The sequence below is a fragment of the Cricetulus griseus genome, chromosome 5 (assembly GCF_003668045.3).
Source record: "Cricetulus griseus strain 17A/GY chromosome 5, alternate assembly CriGri-PICRH-1.0, whole genome shotgun sequence".
NCBI lineage: Eukaryota > Metazoa > Chordata > Mammalia > Rodentia > Cricetidae > Cricetulus > Cricetulus griseus.
The window spans coordinates 161,505,844-161,516,230 of NC_048598.1; positions in this window are offsets into that span (position 1 = coordinate 161,505,844).

The following is a 10,387-nucleotide window of genomic DNA, read 5'->3' on the forward strand; positions in this document are numbered from 1 at the left end:
TCCCTTGCTGTGTTAATTGGTGTGGGAAGACCCAGGCAGAATGTAGTTGGCGTCACTCCTTGGTTTGGGGTTCTGAGTTGTATCAGATGAGTGAAAAGGCAGTGAGCATGGAACATGCATGCATTCTTCTTCCCTCTGCTCTTGACCGATGATGTGAGAGCTGCTTCAGGTTCCTGCTTGACTTCCCTGCTGTGACGGAATTGTCAGACATTTTATCCCAGCAATGTAATTCGAATAACAGTGTCAATCATGTAGTCAGACATGAACCTGTGTTGAGGAAGTGGGGTTGTGGGTGGTCCATGGGTCATGGGGTGGGAGCACAGGAATGCCCTCAAATGCTCTCCCTCTGCTCCGCATGAAGATGTGACTGTTTTGGTTCTCTGTGTTCTCTGGCTGTGATGTGTCACCATTCGCTGCCCTCTTCAGAACTGAATCATGAAGGCCTTTGAATTTCCAAACACTGAGCTAAATAAACTTTGTCTCTCTTAAAAGCTAGCTGCCTCAGGCTTTTCATTGTGCATCATGAAACAGACTTCTTTATTGAGAATTTGGAAAATTATTCATCAATTTATCCTATAAAATATTAATTTTAAAAGCTGATACTTTTTTTCTGATACATGTTTTATTTAAATTAGAAACAAGATTGTTCAACATGTCAATCCCAGTTCCCTCTCTCTCTCCTCCTCCCCTGCCCCCTCACTAACACCCTACCTATCCCATACCCTTTCTGCTCCCCAGGGAGGGTGATGCCTTCCATAGGGAGGTCTTCAGAGTCTGTCATGTCCTTTGCGATATGGCCTAGGCCCTCCCCCGTGTGTCTAGGCTCAGGGAGTATCCCTCTATGTGGAATGGGCTCCCAAAAGTCCATTCCTATGCTAGGGATAAGTACTGATCTACCACAAGGGGCCCCATAGATTTCCGAGGTCTCCTCACTGACACCCACATTCATGGGGTCTGGATCAGTCCCATGCTGGTTTCCCAGTGATCAGTCTGGGGACCAAGAGCTCCCCCTTGTTCAAGTCAGCTGTTTCTGTGGGTTTCACCAGCCTGGTCTTGACCCCTTTGCTCATCACTCCTCAAAAGCTAACACTATTAATGCATTCAAAATAGTTTTTTTTTTCAATCGTGACTTTATATTACTGAATATTAACAGAATTTCAAAGATCCTTATTTCTTTTCATATTTTCTTTCTTTTTGATTTTGGAGACAAGATCTCTTTACACATAGCCCTGGTTGTCCTGGAACTCACTCTGTAAACGCAACTGGCTTTGAACTCAAAATGTGCCTGCCTCTGCCTCTCCAGTACTGGGATTAAAGGCATGTGCCACCATCCCCTACCTAAAGGTACTCTATTTGATGTTAGTAAGAAACAACATAACATTCCAGCACAGAGCAAGGAAGTTAACCCCACCTAAGATCCTATTGCCAGTCAGCATGGTATATGTCACTGTGTCTGCTCTAATTGGTAATTTTTGTTCTTTCCAAAAAGATTTCAAATCCATTGGCACTTTTTAGTAAGCTATTGGTAGTCATTAAATCCTAGAAGTGCCCTTGACATTCTCTGGCTGCTAGCTAGTTGTGGCAAAAACCACAACTGTTTAGCAGTTAAGAATGGTTCCAATCTTCAGAGAATGCAAGTTCTCTGGAAGATACATATACATAATTAAAAATACAAATATTTTGCATCTCAGAAAAACCATTTTATTGTAATTATGTGTATGGGTGTCTGTGTGGGCATGTGGACATGAGTGAAGGTGTCCTTGGAGACCAGAGAAGGTCATCAGATTCTATTAACTTGACTTTACAGGCAGTTGTGACCCTCCCTACAAGGGTCTTCTGCAAGAACAATATGGTTCCTAACTGCTGTGTCATCTTACAGCTATGACTTATTCACAGGACCCAATAACAGGAGCAGTGTGGTACTGTGTGTCTTGGTAAACTGTCAGGTCCTTCCTTACTACCTGGAATGTTTACACTTGTCCTTCAATATCCTTTCAAATGAAACCTTGGACACCACTTCTCTCCTCCTATTAGAATCCATTGGTTGGTCTTGCTTCCTCTAGCAGTGTTGTAGCATCTATCTTATTACAGACATGTGAGTTTTTGGTTTCATGTCTAATTCCCAACTGACCTTTGAGTTGACCTTAAGGACATGGGTTGTCAATCAATTCTTTTAAAATTCCTACTCCCTAGCACATGGCATTTGCTGTGACAAAAGTCCTCAGTAAACGCAGCAATGATTCTTCTCTTTGTAATACACTCTCTGCATTTCTGAAGTCCTTCTGTACTTTCTGAGCCATTCGAAGATGACCTCACTTGAAAGCAGCCCGTGAGTTCGCTAATTCTTCAGAGACAAACTTCCACCATTCCCACGTCCATGGAAGATTCTTCCATGTGAAGATGCCCTCTGCATACTGCATCGTGAGTAACTCTTTGCAGTATCCCTCACAGGCTCCCAACTCTCAACAGGCGAAAAACACCCTAGAAACTCTACTGCACAAATGGGGGTTAGCCCATGGGAAATACTGCTTCTGTCCCTTCAACTTTTTAGAACTCCGTCAAGGACTGTTAAAGGAGAACAACGGAGACTTTCCAGAAACAAAGCTTTGCCTGCTGCGCCTCAGCCGCCAATCCGGAAAGCCTGCCTTTTAAGGCTACTACTACATTTCCACATCTGGATTCGCACAAAGTCAAGTTCATGTCTGTGGAGACTGGAAAACCTAGCTGCCCCAGAACCATGCGATGTTGGCAGTTAAGTGTTTGATTCTCAGCAGCTTTAAACAGACCCGGGGAAAACACACTCGCTTGCCTTTTGCTTAGTCAGGACAGTTATGTAACAAAGACCATGTGTATGCTGTGTGTATGTACTTTGCTGAACAGTGTGCATAGTTCGGATTCAGCAGCAAAAGGCGGAAGAGAGGACCGGATGCCTGGTTGTTGTCTGATGGGTTTATCTGCATGGTAAATGAGCGGGTCTGGGAGGAGCTTTCTTAAGTTTGAGAAAAATGCTTTAGATATGGTTAGAGAAGAAGACATCATTTGCCAGGAGCGTGTAATACAGTAGTAATAAACAAATCACGGTTGAGTGAAGGTTGTCTAAAAAGGATATCTCCTTATTTTAACATTTTTTTCTGATGATAATCAATTAAAATACAGTCAAGAATTGGGTTTTATAATTGAAAAGAGTATCAGGAAATGCAGAAGCAGAAATGAAGTCAAATACAATTCTAACACAATATTCATATACTCTATATGAATATTTATAATTTCAGCATATAAATATGATTCTTCCTATGCAAAGAGAAAAAAACAAGGGGGCAGATAATGCACAAGTGTGACAAAAAGAATGCATTTGTACTTGTAGGGAAGCTGGTAAGAGCATGGTCCCTAGAGTCAGATTGTTTCTTTTTTCATTGTCAGCTGTGCAAAAAGTAGAGAGCCTCTTTCTCATTTATGAATGGGATAATAGTACAAATTCTATATACTGATGTAGGCAAAGGGCTTACAGCCAACAGTGGCTTATTTAAATATTCAGTGATGTCAACCTTATGACACTTATTATACCTGTTAGTGTAAATGTTGAGAAACCATGGGCAAGAAGTCCCCTGTTCAGGGCATCAAGTCACTTCCATTCATAAATAAAATGCAATACTGTCAATGAAACATGGGTTTTCATTTGAGAGCCGTTATCAGTTGGACATAGCTTCTGGGGCTTATTTAAATACTTCACAAATCCTAGTTGAAACTTGAGGATTTACGAAGTAAAGTTCAAAGAATGTTTTATCTTAATGGAATTAGTTTTTGTGAGTGAACTGGAAGCATAGTGTTATAACTACTGTGACCACCAGATGTCAGAATTGTTATAGGTTGATTGCAATGTGGCCTTAGATTCTGTTTGTTTGACTGGACTAGAGTAGCCTTTGGAATGGTCAGTGTTGCTTAGGTGCTGGGGGAAGACTCCTTGTTAACTCAGTAGGAAAAGAGCCACACCAAACTTTGCTTGTTACCGCCATGTTCACTGTTCTGTGCCATGCCGTCAATTCAGCTGTTGAAGAGAAACCCTTGTATTTTATTTGAGTGTACAAATTTTATTTCAGTACAATTTAGTTATCTAAGTAATAAAAAAATTTCACTTGTTCTACAACATACTAAAAGCAATTCATTGTTACTCTGCTTTAGGCATGTGCTGATAATTTTGCTATATACCCGAAATAAGTTTAACTCAAAGCAAATACACAAAAACAACCCCCCCCAAAAAACCCCACAAGTAAATCCATCTGCAAATAAGATTAAGTTGCCAACTTGACCAAAGCGGTCCCCTAGGTATCCCCCAAACAACCCAGACTATTAGTTGCTCTCCATAAACTGACAGTAAGGCCCTATTGCTAAAGACATCTCCTTGAATGTGGAGAGATGGAAATGGCACCTACCTACAGTCTTTACCTCCACAGATTAGAAGGTGCCCTGCACACTTACAAAGGAGAAAGGTAAAAACCAGCAACCAAGTCTCTGCCATCTAAAATGGTGATGAGCCTGCAAGTTACCATGGCTACAACAGTGGCACAAAGCTGTGGTAAGTAACCAACCACTATCTGACTGGATTTAAGGCCACTCCATGGGAAGGAACCCATTCCTGACACTGCTAGGGTAGCCAAGAACCAGAGACCAGATAGGCCAGGAACCTAGAAAAAACAAATAGTGTTGTTCTGCTTAAAAAAAAAAATGTAGCTCTACCAAGACACACAGGGGTGGGCTTAGGCCCTATCCCAAAAGATACAATAGACTCTGATGATACCCTATGGAAGGCCTCACCATCCAGGGGGAGTGGAAAGGATATGTGATAGGTAGGGTTTTAGTTGCCGGGGGTGGGATGGTGGGGCGTGGTAGGGGAGGATGGGAGGGATAAGGGAACTGGGATTGTCATGTAAAACAATCTTGTTTCTAATTCAAATAAAAAATGCTAAAAAAATACACCACATACATGTGTGAAAATGTCATAATGAAGCCCAATATTATATATAATTAGTATGTGCCAATAAAAGCAAAATGATAAAAATAACTTTAAAAGAAGCGAAAAAAATGACACCTAATCATGTTCTACTATACTCATAGATCAGTTTTTACTCAGACATCATCAGAGATGCTTCCTCATGGAGTAGGTGAGAACAAATTCAGAGACCCACAGCTGGACAATGTGCAGAGAGAGACAGACCTTGGAACACTCAGTCCTGAATGGGATGTCTCCATCCAAACCCGGAGGAAGAAGAGGTGGAAAGATCGCAAGAGCCAGAGGGGAGGGAGAGCACCAAGAAAACAAGACCGTCTAAACAGAGCAGGGCTGGTACCCATGTAAACTCAGAGAGACTGTGGCAGAATACTCCAGGTCTGCACCAGTCAGGGTCCCAGTGCTGAGAGGACGAGTGGACACAAACCCCCATCCTTAGCACAGAAGCTATGTCCAAAATGCTAACCACACACAAATAAAAAATCAGTTCTCTCCAATGCAGTCTCAATGGGGGTACAAGCCACTCTTAAGGCCAAGAAGAGTGCCCAGCAAGTAGATGGCCAATGAAATGAAACCAAATGACGTCTTTGGAGGTTGTTTGTTTGGTAAGGTTTTGATGGAATTTTCTTTACAACCTTATCATTTCTTTGAATATATATTATGGCTTCTGGCTTCTGGTTTTAGGGAATCCTGTATATGTGAACATATGAGTCTTGCAGCTACATGTGTACCTCGAGCTTTTCCTTTGGCTCTTTTTCTTCTGTTTATTTTGTCCTATTTTTCTTTGTTTATTTTTGTTTTATCTTTTATTATTATAGTCCTCTAGATGCCTGTTTGTTTTCTAATGAGAGATAGAAAGGGTGTAGAGTCTGATGAGAGAGAAATTGAGCGGAATCTTGGAGGAGTTGGGGGAGGGAAAACTATAATCAGAATATGTCATATGAGAAATTTCATTTTCAATAAAAGAAAGAAAAATGATTAAGTTGCCAAAGAGTACAATTCTAAATTTAATGCTGCTTAAGACTCTATGATTTATTCACACAAAAATAGTTGAAGTCATTACCAACATAATATGATTTCTAGGCAGTAGCGGAAATGATTATTTTTTCAGATTTTCATCTATGATTTTTAAGCACTAATGAAAATACTCAAAGTTGCATTTTTATCAGTGAAGTATCTAACCTTGGGAAAAATACAATCCTAATAGCATATTAAAACAATATCAGTATTAATGCAATCCTGTCCCTTATATATATTTAGTATCAATCTTGTTTAGCAAACTTTATAAAGGACAAGTTTTTAATTTTGTGAGCTTTTACTTAATGATGTTTTTTAAATTTTTTTAAAGATTTTTTCTATTTTTTATTTATTATGCATACAATGTTCTGCCTGCATGCTGGAAGAGGGCACCAGATCTCATTATAGATGGTTGTGAGCCACCATGTGGTTGCTGGGAATTGAACTCAGGACCTCTGGAAGAGCAGTCAGTACTCTTAACCTCTGAGCCATCTCTCCAGCCCCTTAATGATGTTTTAAATATATAACATGCTCAGTGACAATATTCAACTTCTCTATTTTGTCATACTCTTTTGAAGTGAAATTTTTTTATTTTTGCTTTACATTTTGAGATTATAATATACCATCCTCCCTTCACTTTCTTCCCACCAAATCCTCCTATGAACCCTGCTGTATGCTCTTTTAAATTCATCATCTCTTTTTTTCATAAACTGTTGCTACATGCACACACACACACACACACACACACACACACACACACACACACACACTCCTCATTGTACATGCCAGTTTGTGAGCTGACCATTTGGTACTGGATGAACAATTTGTGTGCTCTTCCCTGAAGAAGACCATTTCTCCCATTCCTTAGTTGCCTGTGGCTCTTTGTGAAGGTTGAGACCTCCTGGACTTTTCCAGTCCACTTTGACATTTCTATTATTGTCATCCTTGTTAAGTTCCTAGGCAGTCAGGTTGGTGAGACTTTATGGGTGTAGCTTCTGATACTCCTAGGAGACACAGTCTTGAAGCAACCTCCCTGATCCTTCTGTTCTTACAATCTTTCTACCCTTTCCATTGGGACTGGGCTCCATAGCTCTGCATTTTAGTTGGTTATGGTTTTTCTGCAGTGGTTTCTATCTGTTGCAAAGAGAAGTCCCCTTGACAAGGGATGAGGATTAACCTTATCTGTGGGTATAAGGACAAATGTTTAGAATGTGGGGAAGGGTTATGCTGATTCAGTAAAGTGGTGGTTGTAGGTTTTCCTCCAAAGTCCGTGACTTCACTGGCCCTGAGTAGCTGGCTGGGTTTCCAGTACCAGGCATGGTTTCCCTCTTGTTGAGTAGGTCTTAAGTCCAATTAGAGAACTGTTGGTATTGTGAAGGTGTATATACTGCTATTGCACCCTTAGTGTAATTTTTCCATGCTGGTCGTTGTGTGGTTCATGGGCAAAAAGACAATTCTTTTCTTTTTTTTTAAAGATTTTATTTATTTATTATGTATACAATATTCTGCTTCCATGTATATCTGCACACCAGAAGAAGGCACCAGATCTCATAACGGATGGGTTGTGAGCCACCATGTGGTTGCTGGGAATTGAACTCAGGACCTTTGGAAGAGCAGTCGGTACTCTTAACCTCTGAGCCATCTCTCCAGCCCTAAAAAGACAATTCTTGAGAAGTACTCTTTTGGCTTAAATTAAAGTTACTCAAGAACAGGTGAGCTGTCATAAAGTTATGAGCATTGCAAAAATTAAGCTATCTGCATCACATTTTAACAGTAGTTTGTATAAGGCATACGGATAAAACAATGTTGTCTTCAATTTGTTGAGATAGGTTCTTGTGTAGCTCATTTTGCATTAAAAATACACACACACACACACACACACACACACACACACACACATGTACACGCACACGAGCAGAGACTAGCTTTGAACTCTTGATTCTCTCTGCTCCACTTTCCAAGTGTTGGAATTACAAGCATGCACCACTATACTTGGCTTAAGGTCTCACTACATAGCCCTGGCTGGTCTGGAACTTGCTATATAGCACCAGGCTGGCCTCAAATTTACAGGGACCCACCTAGCTCTGATTCACAAGTGCTGGGATTAAAGACTTGCACTACCACACCTTGCCAAAAGGGTAATCTTTAAAAAATGATTTTTAAGTTAATCACAGAAATTCATTTACTTTGCTATCTACAATATTTATATTAGACTTTTAAAAACTATATGTGTATGCTTGAGTGTGTAAGGTGTGTGCATGTGTATGTGTCTGTGTACAAGGCATGCTTTTGTACATGCATGCCAGGGTGCACATGTGGAAGTTATATGGTAACTTTGGAGAGCCAATTATCTCCTCACACAGTGATTCTGCAATTGAACTCAGGTCACCAGGTTTATTTGGCAAATGCTGAGATGTATAATAGCCCTATTTCTCTTTCTGTCTCTCTCTCTCTAAGACAGGTTTCCAGTGTCCTAGTATATCATTAAACTTTCTATGTAGCAAAGAATGGCTTTGAACTTTTTAAAAAAACATTTTACTTATTATTCCATAATGTGTATGTATGTTCGTGTGTGTGTGTGTGTGTGTGTGTGTGTGTGTGTGTGTGTAGATACATGTATGAGTTGAGGCCAGAGGTTAGCCTCAGGCACCCTTCCTCAGGAATGAGCCATTTTCCTTTTGAGATGGACTGTCTCACTTGCCCTGGTCCTCTGGCCAGTGACACCCAGCCACATCTGTTTCTGTTTTCCCAAGGCTGGGTTATACAGGCACACCCTGTTACCCCTAGTGACCCCCAGTCCTCCACCTGTTTCTTCTTTCCCAAGGCTGGGTTATACAGGCAGCTCTATTGTTTTTGTCTCATTATGTAATTCTGGATGTCTTGAATTTGGAATCCTTCTGTACCAGCCCCTCCACCCCTGATTCCTGAGACTACAGGCATATGTCCCCATGCCTAGTATCATTATTGTTATTACTATGATACCATTTGTAGGGTTAGTTCACATTGTACAACACTCCTTATTTAGACAAGGATGAATATTGCATGCATATAACATTTACTTATTGTGATTATATCTAAAAATAGACAGTAATATGTAACATTTCTATAACATAATACTTAAGGGTGGATGTTTAGAAAGAAAAGAGGTTTATGTAGCCCACCTTCTGGGAGGATGAAAGCTCCAGAGCAAGTGGCTTCATCAGTGTGACCTCTGATGGTGACCCCATTGATACATGGTAGATAGCCTCATGATGGGAGTCCATGGAAAAGAAAGATCACATGGCAAGACAGGAAGCCAGAGAGTTTCTAGGGTGAGGCTTGCTCTTGTGCCATAATCCACTCTGTGGAACGGGCTGAGATTCCGAGGGAACTATATGAATCCTCCTGAGTGAGAATCCCGTTGCTATGACTACCTTTTCCCAGGTCCCATCTCTTAAGATCTACAATGTTAGCACTACCACACTGTGTCCTAAGCTTTCAGGACATGACTTCTTGGAGGACACACTCAAACCCCAGCAGATGCCAAGAGTGGCTATCCCCGGGTGATAGAATAGTAGTTACATTTTCTTCTTTTCAAAATGAGGAGCAAATTATTTTATAATTGTAAAATTGCAGTAATTTTAGTGTACATGCTTCAGTATGGATTACTTTGTGTAGTTGAAATGGAACACATCACTTTCCTTGCATGTGCTTGCTGTGTGTAGTTCATTACAGGAGAAAATTCCAAGGGTGCTTCTAATGCACATCTCATCTCAAGAACCTTGAAAGTAAAATAAAAAATAGGACATAAAATCCATTCACATTACAAAGTCTTGGGAGAGGGAGATGCTCTAGAAAGAGACTTCCTAATCCTTCGATCCCAGTGCTTGGGAAGCAGAAGCAGGTGAATCTCTGAGTTCGAGGTCAGCCTGATCTACCTAGTGAGTTCCAGGACAGCAAGGACTGAACAGAGAAACATGTCTTGAGAAACAAACCAAAAAGAAAGAAGGAGAGAAGGAAAGAAAGAAAGAAAGAAAGAAAGAAAGAAAGAAAGAAAGAAAGAAAGAAGGCAGGCAGGGGAGGAGGGAGGGAGGGAGGAGGAGGAAGGGAGGGAGGAAGGGAGGGAGGGAGGGAAGGAAGAAAGAAAAAGACACTTCAGTAAAAGGTGGGCTTGGAGCTGGGCTTTGAAGGGCAGTTTAATTCCAGCAGACTGGGAAGAAGGGATAAGTAAATCTAGCAAATTGACTTTCCTGGCTTCTCATCACCAAAGCAGTTACCTAGCCAGAGACACCACGAACAAAGGCAAGTGTTATGGTAACTTTCTTGTTTTGTTTCTGTATGTCTAGTACGTGAGTGTGCTCACTGAAAAAAATGGTACACAAGACA